General features: G+C 31.1%; 1 protein-coding gene across 2 annotated transcripts in view; it reads right to left on the reverse strand.

The window, feature by feature from the left end:
* Positions 1-19482, reverse strand: part of LOC144844747 (uncharacterized) — a 33567-nt gene that overhangs the window by 5829 nt on the left and 8256 nt on the right. The window contains exon 2 of one of the 2 annotated variants that reach the window (XM_078701799.1): positions 15482-15541. The gene's annotated coding sequence lies outside the window, so the exon portion shown is untranslated. Of the gene's footprint in view, positions 1-11382; positions 11600-15481; positions 15542-19482 lie in introns of those variants that run through there. The other variant, XM_078701807.1, reaches the window with a different exon arrangement.

Raw genomic sequence — 19482 nt, forward strand, 5'->3', positions numbered from 1 at the left:
CACACAAATACAATACTAGACACCATTGCCTAAAATAGATTTTGCAAGAAAAATGTATTTGTTACCACTTCTAATCTATGCAAGCTTCCTGCTTATTTTGCAATCAAGAAAAATAATCCCAAATATATGTTACCACTATTATATGCTAGCTTAATTCACTGACTAAAATAGATTTTGCAAGAAAAAAAAAACATTTTTCTTTATTTATTACATTAAATAAACCAAATAAATACCTTTTTCTGGGGAAAACAGGAGAAAAAACACAAAACAGTGTGCACAGCCTAATTGCCAGTGTAGTATTGAGAAAAGAAGACTAGTATTACTAACAAAAGAAGTAAAATAAGGGTATGTCTAGGTTCCACCCACTCTATTCATTAGTGTACACTCAGTACCACCTACTATTATACCATCCCAACACAGTGCAGGGTTGGCAAAAAGCAAGACAAAGGAATTACATATGTTAATTGTGAAGAAACAATAGGCTACAATGGAAGTGCCTTCTGCCACTTTCAAACACCACTCCCCTATTTTTTACTGAAGTCAATACACCTGTTGATGGACAATCTCAACAATTATCAACTCAACTTATGTTCCAAAACAGATGGTCTGTCATGCTTTGCCATCCTTTTTAAAATGTTAAATTTAATATATTGTCCCTCTGGAAAATTATGTTTAATCAGCCACTACAGTATGTCAAATAATATTCAGTTTATAGGCTACCAAATATTGGATAAAAAAAATAGATTTACTTGATAAAACTGTAATTTAAGTTTCAACTGGAAGCCCATTTTCTAGAAATCAATGGTTATTTTTTTTGGTTTAAAATGTAATCGTTTTGTTATTAAGTGAAATCATTCTTTTGTTCATTTTTTTTTTCATGTGGAAATGAATAATTTTATTAAAACCACAAGATGCCCTTATTCAAAGTTTGATTTTCTTCATCTTTATTTGTCATGTTTTGGTGACAATCTTAAAATTAAAACCAGCAGTGCAGTTTGATGAATATTTACCAAGAAAAAAGAAAACAGAACAAGTCATGTTTTAATAGGTCTATCATGTACCATTAAAATGAGTGGGCAGTTGTGATGCAATTACTATGAATAATAGATGTAACTTTTATATCAGATGTATAAGTTGAAGGTAAGCCACCACACAAAACAACAACTTCACATATGACGCATGCTAAAATTACTTTTAAATACACTATAATAACTTCAAGTATGAAATTTAAATACATATTTCAGGCACTGAAATACACATGTTAGATTCAATGAAATTAGTTATGTCATCATCAGGAATTTCTGATGAATGGATTATGAAAACAAGGTAGTAATAGGTCAAAGGTTATGACCTGTATTTCCAGCTACTAAAGTACTCTGAACGCTAATCAATAGCACAGTATATAAGATTGTACACAAACAGCTGTATGCTGCTTTTACACCATAGTATAACCTCAAACTCAAACAAAATATCACTTATGACTTCCTAATTGTTTCATAAACCATAAATGCTGTACTGTAGGTATAGGTACTGTATAAATAAATATCAGCTATCTTTTCATATTTTAAGATAAAATTTATCACTGTACAAACAGGCAATTTTGATCTACAGTACTGTACCTGTTGTATTGATTATACTGTATTGTGGTAACTACAAACAGGAAGTGAAGACAAATGGGAGAGGTAAAGAGTACAGTAGTTACCAACTACCTGAACCCATGAACAATTATTTACAATTACATTACTGAAATGGTACAATGTTACACCCATTTATTTTGTCATAATTCTAATAAAGGAAGAACAAACCTATTTTCATTTCATTAATATTTTTCATTTGCATAAACATAGAAATATATAAATGGGACATGTGAAATTGTTAATGGAAGGAGGGGGTACGAGAATTTTCAGGAGAAAGGGTCAAATCACAAGGACATTTCCAATAATACATTTAACAGAAACAAACTATTGACAGCAAGCGCAAAAAAAAAAATTTCTGAATTAAATAGTAAATATAAGAAATGTTAAACAATATGGAAATTTTTCAGCTCGATAGAAAATAAAAAATGGTTACTACTTCAGCACACATAAATTGACACATAATTCAACCTTGGAGTTTACTAGTACACTAACAGCATGTATTAAGAAAAGGTGAAAAAAGCTGTATTAATGGTCACACACCACAGCACACTGTTAAAAATAAAATGTGTATATAATTAGATGTGCTGAGGAGAGATAGGGCATCGTTCACAATCACCATACATTTAGGGCTATTGTTCGAGTATCAAAGTACTACAAGATATGAACCACACCCATGGATCCTACTAACTTGTATGATAATTACACTTACGTACAGGAATTAATGTTAACAATAAAGTTATTTATTGGACAGTAGACAGTACATATCTTTATGACAACTGATTTTTTGACATTATCATTGCATCACAGTGGAAATAAACAAGGCAACAAGCTAAGTTATTTATTTCTATACATCAGTGGTAACAAAACCTCTCCGAGATGTTCACATCAAAACATGTTTGCATACATAATGTTTCATTTAAAAATTGGCTTCGATGAAACTGCTGTGAAGTTTATATTATCAACTCATATCCATGAACCGGATTATCGAAATTAAAGTAGAGAAAGCCAGACAAACGATCTTTTGATGCTTTAAGGTCAGAGGTTGCTCCAGCTAAACTAGCTTCTCAAGTTACAGTACTTCTCTACAGGACTTATTATGTAAGAGAATATTCCAAATTTAGTAGATGTTTCCTCTTGAAGTCTACAGTATGTCTTTATCATGGTTCTAGTATTCCTTTATGAGTGCCACCATTCTGTTAATTTCAAGTACTGTATACATATGACACTGGAAATGTTTCAGAAAATGGTTTAACAAGCCACAACAGAGCATCTAGATTACATCAAAGCATACAGAGCAATAGACTAATGGTAAAGACTGAAAATACAATGTGATTAAAGAACAACCTTGGAGAAATAAGTGATTTCGAACAATTATGAACAATGCTTTTAATGTTTACCACCATCCCATCATGTGTAAACAGTTTTACTATTAAAGATGGAGGATATCACCTTGAATTTTGTATTTTTTTTTATTGTTATGCTATAATACAACACAAATTGATGTTTGTTCATAAAATGCAATATTCATATAATAAAGATTAAGCTTATTATATATAGTGATATAGAATATTTAAGATAAGCTACATATAATAATATAAGATATATTTGTATTCGTCAAATAATATTGTATTTGGAAAATCCTTTGGCATTTGTAGAAACATTAAAAACACTAACAATACAGAGCTCATAAAAAAAAAACCAGTTACATACATAATACAGTAAATATAATATACATAAAATTTCAAGAAGTTAAGTAATTACTGGCGTACAACCTGCCGATTAAATTAGAATAATTTGGATAATAATCCTATCTTGCCATACTGAAACATCATAAACATAGTCTTATGCTAGATCTGTTACATTGAATGTATAAATTGCATTATTATTATCTACAGACTATATTATATATATTACTATACAATATACTATTCATCATAGTGATTATATTCATATATAAATTTATATATACTTTATATTATACTTTGTTGAATGTATGTTATTTATTTAACTTATAAAGAATTGTATTGTATCAAGAGTAAATTGAATGTTGAAAATTGAATTGAAATAAACTAAGACATGCAATGGAAAACAAAGGCACTTCAATAAATCAATCATGGTTTATTATTAAGGCATGTTATATAACTAAACAATTTGTGTATCAATAACAAGGTATGATACTGTACAAGCATGAATGTTACTGGCCAATCCCAGAACAGATACAGTTAGAAGTTGTATACTGTAAAATTATTTTATGACGCCATCATGTCAGTCACAAAATGTTATCAAATATGAGGTTAAATATTTTGATAACATGATTCAACATTAGATAATTTATACCATGGAGGTAGTCTCTCAGGAAAGGTACTATAAAACCCAAGAGTAATCAACTTTTTCAAGTACCGTATATGTCATTATTCCATTTTCCCTGAAATTGAGTTGTTGTACTGTATTCAAAATGTTGTCGATAGGGGTACTGTATCTTGCAAATAACGGTGACAGACAATCATAAAGCAGAAAAGAGTAAAGTTTACTCCCGGAACACTTTTGTTAGCTGATGCGCATACAAGGTTTAAAACCCAAATTCAGCTACAAACTTGTATTTCATTTTCATTCAAATTAATTCAGAAACATATTTTATTCATTGATCATTAGTATAATTATTGTTTTCTTATATTAATATTTGGAATCTATAGTATTTTTCTAATTCATTTACAGTACATATTACAAAAAAAATGAAAATGTAAAACAAATTTCATTTAAAATTTGTTTTGTGGAGCAATGAAATACATGATTGTGAACAGGATTCAATATTTCAACATTCATATCACCCATGATGATATGATTAATATGAACTATTGAATCATGACAGGCACTGCTTGGAAGTGTACAGTATACATTCCTTCTGAAGGCTGGGTCACCACGCTGGTCGGCGGTACAGTTATTTACTTGTTACTTGTTTGCATAGCTATCCCCATTATTGGGGACATTTCGCCGTCATTGACATTATGTTGACATACCACAACAATGAGAGACATTAATTTTGATGAGAAGGTCATGGAACACTAATTAATTAAAAAACTAAAAACCTGAGACCTGTAACCATAGGTAGGGACCCTGACGGGTACTCTCCCTCCGGGTCAAAGGGATCCCAAAACTCATCGCCAAGATATATCAATTAATTAATTAACTTAATGACTACTGGACATGGTAGTTATTGTCACAGTAGACTGTGGAATATAGAATCATTTAAAAAGATGTTTAAACTTTAACTATTATTACTGTGCTGATTTTAGCTGAAAATGATTATAACTGCATGGTAGACTTCAAACTGTTTGGGTTGTGCACTGTTTGGGTTGTGCACTGTTTGGGTTGTACACTGTTTGGGTTGTACACTGTTTGGGTTGTGCACTGTTTGGGGTGTGCACTGTTTGGGGTGTGCACTGTTTGGGGTGTGCACTGTTTGGGGTGTGCACTGTTTGGGTTGTACATACACTGTTTGGGTTGTACATACACTGTTTGGGTTGTACATACACTGTTTGGGTTGTACATACACTGTTTGGGTTGTACATACACTGTTTGGGTTGTACATACACTGTTTGGGTTGTACATACACTGTTTGGGTTGTACATACACTGTTTGGGTTGTACATACACTGTTTGGGGTGTACACTGCTTGGGGTGTAGACTGTTTGGGGTGTACACTGTTTGGGTTGTACACTGTTTGGGTTGTACACTGTTTGGGTTGTACACTGTTTGGGGTGTACACTGTTTGGGTTGTACACTGTTTGGGTTGTACACTGTTTGGGTTGTACACTGTTTGGGTTGTACACTGTTTGGGGTGTACACTGTTTGGGGTGTACACTGTTTGGGTTGTACACTGTTTGGGTTGTACACTGTTTAGGTTGTACACTGTTTGGGTTGTACACTGTTTGGGGTGTACATACACTGTTTGGGTTGTGCACTGTTTGGGTTGTGCACTGTTTGGGTTGTGCACTGTTTGGGGTGTACACACACTGTTTGGGTTGTACATACACTGTTTGGGTTGTACATACACTGTTTGGGTTGTACATACACTGTTTGGGTTGTACATACACTGTTTGGGTTGTACATACACTGTTTGGGTTGTACACTGTTTGGGTTGTGCACTGTTTGGGTTGTGCACTGTTTGGGTTGTGCACTGTTTGGGGTGTACACACACTGTTTGGGTTGTACATACACTGTTTGGGTTGTACATACACTGTTTGGGTTGTACATACACTGTTTGGGTTGTACATACACTGTTTGGGTTGTACATACACTGTTTGGGTTGTACACTGTTTGGGTTGTACACTGTTTGGGTTGTACACTGTTTGGGTTGTACACTGTTTGGGTTGTACACTGTTTGGGTTGTACACTGTTTGGGTTGTACACTGTTTGGGGTGTACACTGCTTGGGGTGTAGACTGTTTGGGTTGTAGACTGTTTGGGTTGTAGACTGTTTGGGTTGTAGACTGTTTGGGTTGTACACTGTTTGGGTTGTACACTGTTTGGGTTGTACACTGTTTGGGTTGTACACTGTTTGGGTTGTACACTGTTTGGGTTGTACACTGTTTGGGGTGTACACTGTTTGGGTTGTACACTGTTTGGGTTGTACACTGTTTGGGTGTACACTGTTTGGGTGTGAATATCACAGGCTGTAATATATACTTCAACTTTAAATATACTTTAAATAACTAGAAATTAATTCGATAGATAATTTTACCGACAATTAATTAAAAAAAATCTGCACAAACTAAATATGCACGTACATTTAAATACGAGAGCCAAAAGTTGATAAATAGATTAGATTATTGTAAGCTGATAACTCTCTCCTTCCTTATTTCTGTATTCTTACAAGCAATTTTACAAGTATTATTGATGTAGTAGAGAACATTCTTATTTAATTTAGTTTTTTTTTTAAAATTGATTATGAACAGCAGATCAATCTAAATTTAGTGATTGCTAAAATCATGAATTTACAAATGTTTAGTGATAACATGTTGAGTAGCATTTGGCTATGGTACACTAGTAAATGATCCCTGGCTACTATTTAATACAAATATTATGTAATGTCATAAGATATTGCAATTCAAACATTGTTAAATATATTTAAATACTTTAGTTCGCTAAATGACCTGCAATAAAAAAACAAACTTAATTATGTAAGCGCAATGTGCCAGTAAGTTTTTTTTTCAAGACTGTAGACAGATGATAAAATGAATTAAAAACAAATAAAAACAAACAAAAAAACCAAGCGTATTAAAATCTACTGACATACTGACAACTACAACTAGGTACAGTACAGATGACTTTGATTTTATTTAGATGATTTAAAAAACTAGAAAGCACAAATTGTTGTTATGAAACTCAATAACAATAAACATAACAATTGTAATTTAATAAAAGGGGCATTCCACAGTATTTGGTCCGTGGGTTTAAAAATTTCATTTACTGATTTTGATGTAACTCTTGGCCATTTCTCAAAGTAGACATGTTGAAGTTTATTAAATAACATTTTTTTTATTTTTCTGATATTGATTTTTTAAGTTATTGAATATTAAATATGAAAAAGTCATATTTGGCGTTACGGACGGGACATTTTTAATCCTATTTATTTCATAAACTATGCATCTTAATATTGTTTTTTCAACAGATATAGTTAATTTATGTCTCAATAATACATAATCAAGTATTTAATTTAAATTTTGTTGTTTATTAATTTCATACATCCATTTTAAATTCATAAATGTCCCGTCCGCGACGTTTTAGGCGGTTTTTTTACATTTATTTTAAAAGTAATGATGCAAAAATCTTGATATTTCATTTTCTCCTCCTGAGGACTATATCTCATTATATTATAAACAAATTTTTTGAAAATTTTAGATTTTGATGAAAATATCATATTTCAAAAATATATTGTTACGGACGGGACATTTTTGTTACGGATGGGACGTATCATTTAAATCCTAATTATTTCACAAACCATGCATCTTTTAAAAATTTTTTTGCCAGATATAGTTACTCTATGTCCCTATTGTACATATTCAAGCATTTTATAACACATATTTTGTTTATTAAATTTCATATATACATTTCAAAATTCATAATTGTCCCATCCGCGACATTTTAATAGTAGTTTTATGGTGTTTTTTACATTTCAGTTAAAAGTATTGATACCACAATTTAATATTTTGTTTTCTCCTTTTAAAACTATATGCAATACATTATAAACAAATATTTTGAAACTTTTGGTGAAAATATCATATTCAAAAATATATTGATGACATTTTTCATAGACACGGGACAGACATTTTTGTTAAGGACAGCACATATCATTTAAATCCTTTTTATTTCATAATAAAACCATGCATCTTGTTAACATTTTTGCCCATAAATATACTGCAGTTACTTTTTTTTTAAAGTAAGCTCCAATTATTCATAATAAAGTATTTTATTAAAATTGTTTATTAATTTCATACTTGCATTTCAAAATTCATAATTGTTACTTCTGAGACATTTTGATTGGGGGTTTTTCCTCACTTGTGTTTATTGAAGTAATGGCTTGAAAATTGTTATTTAATTCCTAATTTTAAATCTTAATTTTCAACTTCTAAGGATATTAAATTGCAATAGATTTAAACAAGTTTTTTAAAACTTGTATTTTTTTATTAAAAAAACATTACCATCAAAATTTATTGAATGATTGAATTTTTTTTATGGATGTGATGACAATATTGTAAGAATTAAAAAGTGTTTTTGTACTGTAGGCTGAAAAGTACTGTACAAAGGTGTTAACTGTTGTTTATTAATCACAAAACATTGTGGTCTGTATTTAAAATAACAATCCACAAAAGAACAATACCTAAATCCAAAACAACATGACCAGTATGAATGGGAGTATTGGGTGCGGTCATCGCTTTGTAGATTTCATTCTTTGGTGAATTTGCAACCAAGAACCTTTTATAAATCAGATACTAAATAATTAAGATTGAATGTTAATAGAAGTAGGCCTACAGTTATTAAATCCAAGCAAGGATAGAAGGAAATTTCAGATGCAACTTGGATCCACTAACAAATTCAGACATCAAACGCCAACGCCAATTTTTAAAATGTGTTAATATCTTGAAGTCTTGTTTAATATGCCAAGCATAACTTTTATATTAAGGTGTAAATAAATATTTTGATAACATTTTACAATATTGCTTCTCGTTATAACTCTTCGAATAATTCATTTTATAAATAATATTTCATATTTATGAATTTTAATATTTTCACTTGATATAAACTTTTAAACAGTGTTTCAATGGTTGAATTATATTTTGATTTGTAAATAAAAGATTAAATTGATGTAAAAAACTTATTTTTAAATTTTTTTAATAGCAAAATTATACAATTTTTTAACGTGGACAAAGTTGTCCTGTCCGCGACGTTAGAAATGTCCCGTCCGTAACGACATATAAATCATATTTATTAATAAATTTTCAGTTCAATTTTTATAATTAACATTCAGTTATCTAAAACAACTATCTGGCAACATAATAATACAAAACAAATTTTAAAATCTCTTTTAAATGAGGAGAAATATTACAATACGTAAACCTTCTCAAAAGTCATGTCCATTTGCCGTCCCATCCGCGACGCATACAATTTTCATAATAAAATTTTTTTTTATCAGTCTTTTTTCTTTTTTTGACTTTCATAATAAACATTCGCCATATATGTATACATTTATTCTACTTTGAATCTTGTATTCTTTTTTATTTCTAAGATATGTCTAGTTATATTCTCAAAAATGTCCCGTCCGTAACAAAAAAATACTGTGGAATGCCCCAAAAACAAAACCTTTGGGACATCTTAATTAGGGCATCACCACTACAATTGTACTTTGCTGAAAATTATACTACTGTATGCCTTTGTTTCAACATCAACTCCTATTTAGGAGACATCCCTGTTAACAAGGGACACTTTGTTGGGTCCTAAAGTACACTTTACCATTACTAGGGGTTACTACTATTAGATAGAATGACAAAACCTTTAAAAAGAACAAAGAACTTTAAAACCCATAAAGGAAACATGGATAGATAGATAACCAATTATTTGGAGTTACACTTTTGTATCAGTGGCTTTTGACCAAAAGGAAGGTGCATCCATAAAAAACATACACAAAAACCTATAAAGTACAATAAACAAAACTAAAACAGTTAAAACACAGTGTCATTTTGTAATCTGAGAACGCTTATTCCAAGAACTCCTGTAGTTCTAAGACAGTAAAAAACATGAAAAAATGTGTACACAGGCATGATTCATTAAGGCAGCCCACTTGTTTAACTTCACCTGTTTCACCTACTAAATAACCATCATCATACTGACAATACTAAACAGATTGCTTCCTGAAAACGAACCTGTAGGCAAGACAGACAAAAGTGCAACAACGCACTACCTTATGTATACACCGACTACCGCTGTGTAACTCTGTTGTAATAGATTAATAATTTAATAAAGCATGATTGGAAACACACTAAGTAACAAATTCTCCATATCAAAAATGCAGATTTTACGATAAAAGTGAACCTAAAGCCCGTTTCTGTGCCTGGAATCTTGAACTAAAATGCTTAATGTCAAGGTAATACTCAGTAACACTATCATAAAAAAAATTCTTTAAGTAACTAAAGAAGACTAAAAAATGACTGGTTCTTAGGGTATGTTCAGACTCACGGAGTTACGGTGGAGTTATCTACGCAAGGCGTACGGTAATCCGTGGCGTTAAAAGCCAAGGTGTTCAGACACAACGACCAACATTCCAATGCCTTAAACACTCTGATCAGGTCAAAGCAGATAGAACGATATGTATACATTCATGACAATGCATCATTTACATTGTTTTTTCATGGTTTTTTGTTTTTTTTATTTATATAGGCCAAATGTTCACCTTCAAATATACTGATTTGTTCTTGTAGAATTGCATATTAATTCAAAATAATTTAAAACGTATTGTTACACGGACAATTATCTGATTAATTGATTTAATTTATGAAAATATCATATCACTGACGCCAACTTTACTGTTCTTTAAAATCTGAACCTGAAAATACATTTGACATAGCTATTTCGCTGTCGTATACTAGGGTACGGGTATGTACTGTAGTTGCTGTCTGCTAATCGTGTTCGTGTATTTTCATTGGTTAAGGTTAAAATCACTGATGTATCACTGGATTAGCGTTATGAAATCTACCCTCTCCCGCTAGAGTTATTAACGCCACTGGCGCGGAGTAACAGCTCCCTAACGCTAATCCGCGGCATGGTTCAGACACAAAAATATGTACGCCGCTTACATAACTCCACCGTAACTCCGTGAGTCTGAACATCCCCTTAGTCCCATTTGTCAAATCTTCCAATACCGGACACATGGGTTTGGCCTAATAATTATGTATTTATGTATTTTTGATTGTAAATTTGGGACCTTTTGGGAGTTTGTGTTTTTTTTTTCAGTTTTCCAAGAGTCTTGCCTCCAGTAGGCCTATTTATTGGAAAAGTCCACTGTAAATTTGTTAACATTTCTAATTATACAGTGAAAACTAAACTATTTTGAAAATTAAGTAATTCAGTATTTCCAGAATACACAGAAACCACATATTCATGACAGTACAGTTTTTTTTCTTCCTGTACATTGTTACAAACAATTGTATGCATTTGCCTATTATTAATACTAAAAAAACAGGCTGGACCTACCTCTGTGTCTTTACTACTGCTGCTGTATATCCATTTGAAAAAACAAGAAGATACTAATCAATAGATAATTTGACCAACAGTATTACTATTAATCTGGTAAAAAATACTTTCCCATAAGTCACAATCTTTACAAAAAAACATCAAGCCACAAGCACAGATTGCATAGATGTTATCAGGATGACTGTCATAGCTAAACTATACAGTAAACACTCATTCAATAAACTCTTTGTACAAGGAATGCCAGTAAGTTTTGTCATACAGGATCTTGTCACAGGTCAATGAGCACAGGTCATAGGGAAATTAAATGGAATATGCTGCAATACAGGAAAGTTATTAGATTTTAAAAAGGAAATCATTAAAGTAAAGTATACCTAATATAAATATGATATCAAAATATCAATTTTTTGAATGACACTTTCAAATAAATAAAACAAATTTTTTTTTTTTATAGATTTTTTTAGATTAAATTCTTTGATTGGATAAATTTGCCTCTTTTACTTTTAGACAAATGATCATTGTTTTTTTAAAAACTGTTTGCGGGAAATGTTTCAAATCTGCGATGATTGATTGAGACAATAAAGATTAAAATAATAATAATATAATGTGAGGATAGGTTAACTAAAATGTCAGAAATAATAACACACCATCTACTGTATAATTAGGGTACTTATATTATGTCGTCAAATTTATATAGTGCTTTTAACAATACATATTATCCCAAAGTGCTTTAAAATAAAAATGGGTGAAAAACCCAAGAGATCTCTTGCTGAAGATCTACATATAATTAAGGTGGAAATATATGGTGGTGATTAGTCATGAAGTGATTTATATGTAATTAACATTAGTTTGTGAATATAATCCTGTTGTTTAATTGGAAGCCAGTTTGAATATATTGGTGTAATGTGAGCAAACCTTGAAGTGCCAGATTCGAGTCAGGCTGCAGTATTTAAAAGAAGTTTGTAATTTTCTTTGTTTGGTAGACCATACAAAATGGCATTACAGTAATCTACTACAAGCCTTGTGATGTTCTCCACTTTGTATAATGTAGGGGGGCAACACCCTGTGTAAAATTGTATACTGCTGTACTGAGTGTGCTAAAACAGTGTGTACAAGTAAGTGCACAAACTTTTCATTGTACAATGTTTAGCTGTAAGACAAAATAATGCTTTTTTAATTGACCGTTGAGGATAAACAATGATTGTTTTTTTTCTAACATGCCTAAAAAAATGTTATTTAGAGAGCACAAATGAAGAAGACATGGAGTTGTGTGTAAAAAAATGGAACTCTATAAAAATACAACTATAATAAAACTTGTTCTGGTTATTATATAAAATCCAATCACACTGACACGTCTTTGTAATTATGCTCTTTTTAAATATCTACTTGAATAAATGAGGGTTTTGTTTTACACTGCAATTGAATTTTATAACTTTAGGATCATATTTGGCCAAAACAATAAAAATAAATAAAAAAACAACTTATATAATCTAAATTTGTGGACAAAAAAAGAACAAATTTATATGATGTATTAAACAAATCCAATGTCATTTCGAAAGTAGACTATACAAGAACGAATGAAAAAAACAACTTATAATCTATATTTCTGTCAAAAAAGGGCAAATTGATCTAAATTCACTGTCATCTGGAAAATAGATTATTCCTAGAATTTATGAGACAAATTATTTTCATAAACTGTTCAATGAGATATTTTAACTAGTAATTAATGTCAGGTTTCTTTGTCTCTTTTTTTGTGTAATGAACTTGCTGGCAAATTGACTATCTCAACAAAGTGGACTATTTTTGTAAATCCCCAAGAGTTCAAATAAAAACCCATTCATCAAAATTTTATTCAAAATCCTGAATGTTTCAAAGGACTTTTTATAAGTATTGAAATTGACATTCCACCCATGTTCTACATTTCTGTGGTCAAAATAGGAAACAGGGGATTTTCTTTCTATTTGAAGGCACAATGGCCTAAGGGCTTGGCATACTTTTACAAATCAATAAAAAAAACACAAAAGAAGTATTTACCATTTCTACACATGTGCGATTCAAATGGTAATATCATTGACAACTTTCTATTCAACTCAGGTAAGTTGAATCATGTAGGAATTAATAGTACAATGCTGTATAGTACAATAGTGTAACTGTACAGTGTAGTCTAAACATTATATATTTTATTTGTCAAAATAATGTACTTACTAATTTCTTTAATTAGAAAAATTGCGAAACACTATTGCTTTTTTAAAAAATTGGCATTCCTGACTTTCCTGACTCAACGCAAATCAAAGCCTGTTGAAGAATGATCACAAACTCGTGCAACTAAGCAATATGTTACATCACATGTGTTTACAGACGAAAAGCTTTACAATATTGTATCATGTAAAAAGTTAATTCTATTATGAAAGATATACTAGTAGACAACCTGTATTTGTTAATTTTAGAACAATCCACAAATCCATCTCGCAAGATATCAACATTCATTCTAACCAGAAATTATTTTTTACACGTAGTAAAATATTTGTATAAATTATAAAGTATTTAACACTATTATCTAACAATAACTTTATTTTTTGTCTTTTATGTTTTAATGTATTTTATATGTATAATTGTCATAAGGAAATTTTGAATATTAACTACAAAGAAAACTAAACTCAAAACTTATTTTAAGTTAATGGTAATGCCACATTTAGGATAATGTTTTTATTGATGAATGTAACATGTGAAAGATAATCAATGAAACCACATGATTTCTACAGTAAGGCTATGTTCAGACCCATGGCGTTAGACCGTTTTAGCGTACAACGTTACTAACAAGGTCACATTACAAACCGCAGAGAAAAAAATGAGGTGTTCAGACCCATAGCGTAGGATTATCGTTACAACGGAAGTGCGTCATTCAGGTTGTTTCTAGTTGCATATTCATGTGCTCTTACCCACGTGTTTTCATCATTATTTCCACTGTATATAGGCCTAGATCTCAGCCCTACAACTTTGAAAAAACTTGCCGTAAATAAAACATACCTCAGCATTTATTTAAGAAAAATATAGTAAAGCCAAATTTCTGTTTCTATTGTTTTATTTTGTAGTAAAAAACATTTTCCCCAGGCTCTGGTGTTACGAAAATAAAGCAGGCCTCCTAATGCTATGAAGATGGAGATTGTGTTAACCAGTCAGTTAAAAAACCCTTAACTTGCTAATAAAAATGACACAGCTCCCCTTGTTTGTTTACTGAATTTTTTAGGAGTTAAGGGGTTTTCAGCATTAAACTTGTCCAGTCCAGTCTGCCTTGTATATATGAATGAGTAACTTGATGTCCCACCACGCTAGTTTTTAGCTTGAATGAAATGCGTGAATGGCTCTTAGTCTTAGCTAGGCCTAGGCCTAAAAGGGGACGGGATCGTAGTCACTATGTTTAAATACAAGGTGCATTTATTTATGTCATTTGTTAGAAAATATAATGGTAATCAATTGATACATGTAGTTTGTAGCCTAGTTTTTTTTAACAGTTGTATTTGTAGCCTAGTTAGGCCTTATTTATTCTGGCCTTTTTGTTGTTGAAATCCATCTCTCACAGTCACACACGACGATACAAGATGTCAGCCTAGGTCAAACCTTGTTTCGCGTCATAACAGGAAACGTTCTGATTGGATACAACGTTGACTTACAGTAGCGTCGTACGCTAAAACGGTACTATCAACCGTTTTCCACTACAATGCTACAACCGTTGTACAACGCGTTGTACGCTAATCCCCAACTGTTCAGACACACATTCTTTTAGCGTCGTACGCTAAAACGGTCTAACGCCATGGGTCTGAACAGGGCCTAAGTAGAAACACTCCCTATTGTGACCTATGAATGTCTTTATTATAAAACCTCAATTTATTTTTACCAGTACTTTGTTTATGGAGGCCAAGGTAGATCTCTCAAAATGTTGCAGTTATACATAAATCAGTAATACTGTATCTTGCTTTAGGAGTACTGTAGTTGTATTTGCTTCACATCAATTTATGACGTGAAGAAACATATCATGATTAAGATTTTTCTTTTAAAATATTGGAATATTTATCAAATTTGAATATAAAACAATTGTACTCACCTTTGTAACAGGTCTAGGTAGTCTAGAAAATAACCTGAAGTTAGTACAACTCTAAACCATCTATCGAAACAAAAACACATCAAAAGTATATTAATACAGAAAAGAACACTGATCGCAAGTGGTTATTCGTTCTAGAGCCAATCGCGCCATGAACGAGATTGTGTCAGATAAGAAATTTGGTCAAACTGCGTCCATAAACAGCTCTCGATTCAACCAAAAGTTGTAGGCCTACAGTATTACTACAGGATATAGGCACAACACCACTAAATACAAAATGCCCAACATCTTGGTGGCTTCCTAGCTAGGCCTAGCTACCACTTCTGTCAAGATATTCTACTCACTCACATAATTGAACCTAGTATAAAATATAGAATACAATTACAGTAGTTATTTGTTTTCATGTTACTTTAATTGAAGTAATTAGTTTATTGTTTAATAAATACTAAAGAAAACAATAAAAATGTTTTATTGATCGACATTTAATATAATAAGTATATGAAAGAGGAAATAAAGAGAAAAATATTGGTATTTTGCTTTCTTTTACTGTTTTTTTTTTGGCCACTATGTAGCCAATTTAAAAGTACAGTAGGTGTTTCTTTTAAATTTGTTAATTTTATAAATGTTTTAAATATATTGTAAATTGTTACAATGTATTAGGTTGCTTTTAAAATTTAAATTAGGAAGTTGCAATGTTTTCAATGTTTTCTTTTAGTATTTGAGGACCCCAATGGAAATCAGTTTTTTTTCTTAAACTTTCTTGGGTTATCCTCAGTTCATTCAGTTAATATTGTTTTCTTGTAAAGTACCTTTTTTTAAAAAATGTTTGTCTGTTTGAAAAATTTAATGAACTGAAATAAAATGAAATGAAAATGAGACGCTGTTGTTCTTTACAATTTGAACACAATACACAAATTGAATAGCTATATCAACTACCCTTTATCATAACAATAAAAGTTAATATAGTTAATCGTTTTATCAAACGTAGTAAACAATTAACAAGACTATGTAGTCAGTTCTGTGCATTTAATCAACACCTTTCAACAAACATTTATGTTTCTGTTTACCACCATTAATAAAGTTATACAGCTTCAGAAAGCTTAAGTGTACAGTATTTAAACTTATCAATAAAAAATATAAATTATTCATAATTTGTCTTTTCAAAATTTTATAGGGATCATGTGGAAGGAAAGACTTTGATTCTTTCAAGAACAATGTATTCTTTATCATGGCGTCATATTCAATCCAAAAATCAAGAACAGTAACCTGTTTCATGACAAAAAATGTGAGTAATTGTTTAAAAACAACAAACAGGATCCCTAATTAGTGGTGAAAACGTGATAGTATGCAACATGTTGTGTCTTATGTCTTATTCATCTTCTTGGTGGTCTTATTATGTTTGTTTGAGATATACGATGTAGTTGTGTGTAATTTCTGCTATCTGGGACAAGTTTCTTCTACCAAAAATACTGTATACCATAATAAATATGGTAATTGTAATATGTATACTTTTTTTAAACAGAAATTAGACTATGGGTCTGTTTCTTCTGCATAGTGACGAATAAACGGTTTAAAAATAGATTTAAAATATCTAATTAGAATAAGTCAGGTACATTGTTTTCTCATTTTATCATAGGCCCTGTTTCTGCTGCCAAGAAAATACCGTATTTAATACGGTTATTATTTTGAATACCATATTTTTTTGTCAGCAGAAACTGCGCTCATAAAAAAAATACCGTATTTTGTATACCGTATTTTCCCCACAAAATGTGTGGATAAAATACAGTATTTACAAATTTATACCATATTTTTGGTACCCTTTTCTGCTGCCAATAAAAATACCATATTTTTTTTGACCTGCGACATGAGGTCAACATCATGTTTTTATTTTCTGTCGCTGTCAACTGTTTTACACAAGTGTATAGATATATTCAGAGAAAATGTGGAGCGAAGACGTTACGGTTACTATATAAATCTGTGTGGGGAGGGAGGGGGATGGGGAGTTGAAGCTAAAATGTCCGGCCAACTAAAAGTTAATAAAAGCAAGTAAACTCAAAGCTGAAGAGCCTTCGAAAGCAGTACAACATTGCAATTTAAGACAATCACTCGTGGAGGGAACGATTTACTTGTCCCCATTACGATGTTTTGGCCCGGATATTGGGAGATCGGGCCATAGCTGTGCTCTCACAACATCTCTATCACTAGGGCTATGCTGTTGAAAGTGAGGCGTCAAACTTCCTTTATTGCGACTTTTAATTATCGACCAAATAAATGAATGGCAGTTTAGGTAAAAAGGATGAAATTTAACATGACCACCCAAGAAGTATAGTTAGCAGAAATGGGGTATTAAAAAATATGGTATAAAAAATACCGTATTTTGAGCAGTTGCAGCAGGCCCATAGTTGATCATAGAACAAACATTTCAGAAGGAATTACCTGGTTTAATGTTCTTGAAGTATAATTATGCACTATATAAGAAGTCAAACATTGCATAGAAAGTGTCTAATTATTCTTGACTTGGTTCACACTAGACAATTTACTTTGCCGCTTATGCAACAATGTGCCCTCTGATAAAGTAGAACAAGAAATAACAAGATCACCCCCTCCTTCGTATTCCGTTTGGCAGAACTGACCGATTTAGGAAATCACCTATGGCTAGACTGTTAAATGAAGTTAATGTTTTGTAATGTTATTTTGATAATTTGCTTTTTTAAATATTTTATATTTTACCTGTTTTTATCATGTTTGTATATTTATATTGTACGACTACGATTTCAGCCATCGGCTGTTTGTGTCATCTGACTTTTTGAATAAAGATATACCGATATATATATAATCGGTAAGTGAACTCAATAGTAGGGGCTGTGGATGACACCAAAAGACCATGTAGTAGATAATCTTGTGAGACTTAGTTTTGGCTTTAGGGCTATGTAAAAATCCAGATGGTATGGCGACACAATTGTCATAATCATCAAAGAATAACTAGTCCTTTTCCAAGATTTGAGGCGACACAAATTCACCGAGTCATCTGTAAAACATGCATTTAAATGAGTCATACAAACGAAATTGTCATATAATCTCCATTAAATAATATTTATGTGATTATTCCTAGAGTGCCGATCAGGAAATGTTTTTGGATTTTTTTTTTATCTTGATATCTGTATCAAATTACAGATGCTACATTCTCAAATTATAATTTATATTCACAACAAATGCTTTATGCTAATTATTTATACATAACTTTACTTCTTTGGATTTTTCAAATGCTGTGTGAACATTTAGTATACCGTATGCTAATTAGGCATAACTTACTTCTCTGGATTTTTCATATTTAAATGCTGTATTAACATTTAGTATCCATATGAATTAAAAATGTATGTCTCAAGCGAAGCGACAAAGAACTCAATGCGACTCAACTGTTGACATAAATGCTCTGTGTAACTGAAAATACCGAAAGGTCTACAGTACACACATATTGTATATATTATATTTTAATATATTTTTAAAAATTATTCTAAAAATATACCTACAGTATATAATTACTATTAACTCATTAGTAATGTACAGTAGATACAATACAAAATTGATGTATTACAAGTTATGTGCACTTTCCTTTGTGTGTACATCATTGGCCTTGTGTACAATATCATTTTATTACATCTCTGTTTAAACAAAAGAAGTAGACACTGATAGACATCGTTATATTTTTATTGATGGCAGACAATTCAGACCATATGCTATCATTATCAATCCATATTTTTGTAATATATAATTTAAATTTTGTTTAAATATAAAAATCAAGGAATAATCAGGAATAAAATAGTACAGAAAGTAATAGAACTTTTCAACTATTCAACTAGTTTGAAAGCTAATAAAAACAAAAAAAAAGAAAATATGTCGAAAATAAGACAATTCTAAAATTGGACATAAGTTTCAAAAGAGAACCTAATGATTACTGTACAAGAAAAACATGAGAGATACATAAAAATACATTACTAACCGAT

Source organism: Antedon bifida, chromosome 1, assembly GCF_963402885.1.
Source record: "Antedon bifida chromosome 1, ecAntBifi1.1, whole genome shotgun sequence".
Taxonomy (NCBI): Eukaryota; Metazoa; Echinodermata; class Crinoidea; order Comatulida; family Antedonidae; genus Antedon; species Antedon bifida.